The sequence below is a fragment of the Humulus lupulus genome, chromosome X (assembly GCF_963169125.1).
Source record: "Humulus lupulus chromosome X, drHumLupu1.1, whole genome shotgun sequence".
In the NCBI taxonomy this organism is placed as follows: domain Eukaryota; kingdom Viridiplantae; phylum Streptophyta; class Magnoliopsida; order Rosales; family Cannabaceae; genus Humulus; species Humulus lupulus.
In genome coordinates this window covers 242,078,685-242,084,451 of record NC_084802.1, presented here as the reverse complement: position 1 = coordinate 242,084,451, position 5,767 = coordinate 242,078,685, and positions in this window count along the sequence as shown.

Genomic DNA, 5,767 nt, shown 5'->3' with positions numbered 1-5,767 from the left:
CCTGCCTCAATGTGATACCTCGACCAGGCGCTGAAGGCGGCCCCAGGCAGGTTTGCCTATTGGTCGATCGAAGGCTTGACGAGGGTTATCCCAAGAAGGCCATACTTCTTGAGATAATTGCCTACCATCCTAGCTGTAATAATGCTAGGGGGCGCTACGTACCATTCGACCTCTGGCCTAAGGACATCGCAAGGTCAAGCTTTGGTTTGAAATTCTGGCAGGGAAGTGTTTGCAGGTTGAGGGTTGGTCGAAGGAGTCTCAGCATGACAGGTAGGCTGATTAGCAGGAGGCTTGGTTGTTTTCTTTTTCCTTTGTGCAATGGATTTTACGTGACTCATATTTGTTGGACTGGTGGGAGGTCTGTTTGTAGGATTGTGTTGAGCAAAAGGAATTTCCAAGAATGGCAGCGACGACTATTCTTGATCTTCGAACAATAGTGCGAGCAAGTCGTCGTCGATCGGCCTCTCACCTCCCCACGGGTCGTGCATGAAAATCTGCGAACAAAGAAGGGGACATGAGGATCTACAGCCAATAGACAAAAAGAAGCAGAAATATTGGGATAACGTTGCTCATGTATAAAAGTTAAGCTTTTATACGACCAGCAACATTCTAATGTAAACACTAAATAGTATGCGAACAATTTGGAAAACGAATAAAAAAGTATAAGTGAAATTTTTTTTCAAGAAAAACTTTTCGACTCTGAGAAAGGGAAAGAAAAACCCAGTTTTTTTTCAAGTGCCTAAAAATCGAATTTTTACTTCGATTTTGCGCCCTAAATCAGTAACCCCAACTCCCAAACCAATTCCTAAGCCTCATTTAGTGTTTTCTCCTTATCTTATCATGTTAATACCTACGAGCTTGATTATCCCAAATCATTTTTTTAAAAAATGTTCAGAAACTCAGATACCAACACATCAGAAAACTCAAGGGATAACTATTACATGGCGTATCAAAGACAAAGAAGCTCAAGAAACTTACTTGAATAAAAGGTTGACGTGAAGACATGAGCGTTGATTCGAGCGGCTGGACAGGTACTCTGTGGGTCACCGAAGGTGTCTGAGTTTTATGGGTTCTATGTGAGTCGTTCTTCAGAGTTCTTGAGGAAAAAAGGGGGAGTAAAAAGTGAAAAGTAAAATTGAGGGATTATTTATATTGATCGAGGCACGGTTAATAAGGTAATGATGGGGGATGATTTTTCGAGGCGTGGGAAAATGTGTTAGCCATCAAATTAATATTTGGGAAACTGCAATGACATGATTGGTTACCTTTTTCGAAAAGGCACTGACGACTCTAACAGGTCTGACAGGTCACACAAAGGGTTGATCGTTTAAGTTTACTTTAGGTTGGTCGCAGTAAAATAAACTTGGGGGGCAAATGTTTACCCAAAAATGGACTACCTGATGACGTGGCAGGATTGGTTTACACGTGGGATGCATGTGGTAGGTTTAAGTGAGTATAATCTACTTGACCCTTGACCAGAAGATCATTGGCTTATTAGGCATCATACTTATGGGCAACCAGCCTGGTCGCATATATTCATTTATTTCATTCAGATATGCAATCTTGTAATTATGTATTAATTGTAATTTCCATTATTATTTAGAAATGCATATATTAAGTGTAATTAAGGCCCATTGGCCCAGGCTGACCTTCTTGAGCCTATAAATAAGAATCAAAGGGCTCAAGAGGGGGGACTTTTTTTTATTTTTTTACTTTCAAACATTGGGCTAGAGAACAATTGAGATGAGAGATTCTAAGAGAGAAAAAGAGTGTTGTTATCCATCACAAATGTATTTATCTAAGAATTAATGAAACTCGTGATACCTAGTTCATTGATCGCTGTTCTTGGAATACTACATCAATAAGAACACTAAGTGGATGTAGGTTATTACCATTCTATTGGGGCTGAACCACTATAAATTGTTTGTGTCATTTATCTTTTTGTCTGGATTTCTTCTCATTTTCATCTTATTTCATACCGTTTATCTGACTCCGTATCGTTAACCAATTTGAGGGTCAACAATTTCAATTAGTGATACAATGTTCAGGGTCGGCGCCCTTAGGCCGAGCCCTCTGTTTATCTAGCTAACCCCGGCTCGCTTAGGCCGAGCTGCATTCAGTACGCTTATCATTAGCCCTGGCACCCTTAGGCCGTACTTTCATACAACACATAATATCAATACAGTCACACAATACATACATTCAAATACAGGGAACCTTAGTCCCAAACACAACCACATGGGTGCAATTTTCTTACCTCAAATCCCAAGCAATAAATAAAGAGAGGTCTCGAGCACAATCCTTAGTCCTGAGGCTTAGCGATAATCCTAGTCACAACAACAGTGGGTAACTATCAATCTCTAATTCAAATAAAAGTTTAGGGAACAAATATTTGCCTCCGGGACCTCAAATTCCACTAAACCAGGTAGTAGAATTCGTCCTGAGCTCCTAGTTTTGAATCCCCGAGCCTCCAAGAGCCTAAAACCATGTTTTCCCTTGATTTCTCATTTAGGGTCACGACTTTCCCTTAAGGTTCACGACCCGCCCCTAAGACAGAGGCCAAACCCTCCCTGTTGGGGGCATGGGCCACAACTATCACCCCTCCAGGTCACGGCGCGCCTGGTGAACAGAGGCTCCTAGCCTCCTTAAGCATGCGAGCCGCGGCGCCTGAAGAATAGGGCCATGACCTGAGCCTCTAAACCCAGAAAAACTTCCCTTTCCCAGCATTTCTCCTCGAGCCTAACCTCAAATTCACACCCTAAACCAGCAGCCAAACTTGGATTTAAGCCTAGAATTCCTATCCTTTTGGCCTAAACATTATTTCTAGCCTATAAGCAATTCCTACTTCCCCTAAGTACCTAAAATTAACTCAAGAAACTAGAATCCATGCAAGCTCTCACTTCAACATAAATTCCAACAGAATTCAGCAATTGAACTTGAAACTTACTTCAATTTATGGCTTGAATTCCCCAGCTATACTATGTCCACTTCTAGCCTTAATTCTTCAGTTTTTTCCCAACCCAAACTCAGCCCCAAACCCAGCTTGCTCTCTCTTGAGTTGCTCCTTGAAAATTCAAAGGTTTCCCCTTAGTTCTAGAGAGAGGAAAGAAGAATTTTTTTGTGAGTTGAGGGATTTCTAGTGTATTCTGTCATTCCTAGAATCAGCTAGGTGTAGTATCCTTAAATTAGAAACAACCAAAATGTCTTTAAGACCCACTTAACATTTTATTTGTTTCTAAGGGTAAAACGGTCATTTCTGGATTCCCGCTAATTCCTCAAGTGTTCCTACCATTTACCAATTAATCCCATCACGTCCAATTAATTACCAAATACTTATTCATTACTCAATAAATCCCAAAATGTTCTCTAAATTCCCAAAATAGGCTCCCCCGAGCTGGGTATTAAACCACGTTGTGACTATTTCGCTAATCCGCTCACCAGGACCGTCTCGAGTCATATACTGCAAGTATATCCACATAATAATGTGGTCTTAACCATTTATCACATATAATCACATTTATGCCCTTATAAACAGTAGAGGGTCCACATGCATATCTAATACTCATAAACATGCATATAATATATCCACATAATCATATAAATCATGTAGGTCACATAGTTACACATTTAATCAATTAAACACACATATATCCAATTATTCCCTCCTGGCACGCTAATTAAGGCAATAAACCCTATTAGAAATTTCGGGTTGTTATAACTATCCCCTCCTATTGAGAATTTCATCCTTGAAATTAACCTGAATAAATTGGGATACTGATCCCGCATAGCTGACTCAAGTTCCTAGGTTGCTTCCTCGACCTTGCTATTCCTCCACAATACTTTGACTAGAGAATCGTCTTGTTCCGTAGAACCTTGTCTTTCCTATCTAAGACCTGTACTGGTCGCTCCTCATATGATAAATCTGCTTGTAACTCCAGATCCTCATATCTCAACACATGAGTCGTATCTGAGACATACTTCTGAAGCATAGAGATGTAGAATACATCGTGAACCCCTGCTAACGATGGCGGCAGAGCCAATCTATAGGCTACTTGCCCGATCCTCTCCAGGATCTCAAAAGGACCTATGAATCTAGGGCTTAGCTTGCCCTTTTTCCCAAACCTCTTCACCCCTTGCAATGGTGAAACTCACAGAAACATGTGGTCCCCTACCTGGAACTCCACGTCCCTACGCTTGGGATCACCATAGCTTTTCTGTCTGCTTTGCGAAGAGAGCATTCGAGCTCGGATCTTCTCAATAGCTTCGTTAGTCTTCTGAACCATCTCTGATCCCAAATACTTCCTCTCACTCATCTCATCCCAATGAATGGGCGACCTACATCTCCTTCCATGCAACATCTCGTATGGAGCTACTTCAATCGTTGATTGATAACTATTGTTGTATGAAAACTCAATTAACGGGAGATACTTACTCCAAGACCCCTCGAAGTCCAGTACACACAGTGTAAGCATGTCTTCCAATACCTGAATTGTCCTCTCAGACTGTCCATCTGTGTGAGGATGAAAGGCTATACTGAATTTCAACTGAGTCCCCATAGCCTTCTGCAAACCACCCCAAAACTTGGAGGTAAATATGGGATCCCGGTCCGATACTATAGATTTAGGAACCCCATGAAGACGCACAATCTCCCTGACATATAACTCTGCGCACTGATCTACAGTGTAGGTCGTCCTCACTGGTAGAAAGTGAGCTGACTTGGTGTATCTGTCTACTATCACCCACACCAAGTCATGTAGCCCCACTATCCTGGGTAAACCTCCCACAAAATCCATGGTGATATCTTCCCACTTCCACTCGGGAATACCCAAAGGTTGTAGCAACCTCATTGGTCGTTGATGCTCAACCTTCACTTGCTGACAGGTTAAACACTTGGCCACGTATTAAACTACGTCCTTCTTCATCCCAGGCCACCAATACAAAGTCTGTAGATCTTGATACATCTTCATGGTGCCCGGATGGAGTGAATATGGTGTAGTATGGGATTCATCAAGTATCTCTCGTCTAATACCCAGATCCATCGGAACACATATCTGACCCTTATACCGTAGTAAACGAGTCTCTGAAATGGAATAATCCTTAGTCACTCCAGCTAGCACATTCTCTCTAACCTCCTGCAACTGTGTATCATCCATCTAACCCTCTCTTATTCTTTCTATAAGGGTCGACTGTAAGGTGATATTGGCTAACCAGCCCACAACCAGTTTTATCCTCGCTCTAGCCATCTCCTCAACCAACTCATTTGATATCCGTTTAGAGCTAAATAACTGTCCCGGGCCCCTCCGGCTCATCGCATCTACTACTACATTGGCTTTTCCTGGGTGGTAAAGAATATCACAATCATAGTCCTTCACCAACTCCAGCCAATGTCTTTGCCTCATGTTCAAGTCGTTTTGGGTGAAGAAATACTTCAAGCTCTTGTGGTCGGTGTATATCCGCACTTCTCTCCATATAAGTAATGTCGCCAAACTTTTAGTGCGAATACCACCACTACTAACTCCAGATCATGGGTAGGATACCATTGCTCATATTTCTTTAGCTGTTGTGATGCATAAGCAATAACCTTCTCATTTTGCATTAACACGCATCCCAATACCAGTATTGATACATCACAGTACACTACAAACTTCCCTCCTTCTAAAGAAAGACTCAACACAAGAGCAGTAATCAGTCATCACTTCAGTTCCTAGAAGTTATTCTTGTCTTACCAAATGAATTTCAGATTCTTTCGTGTCAATTCTGTCATCCG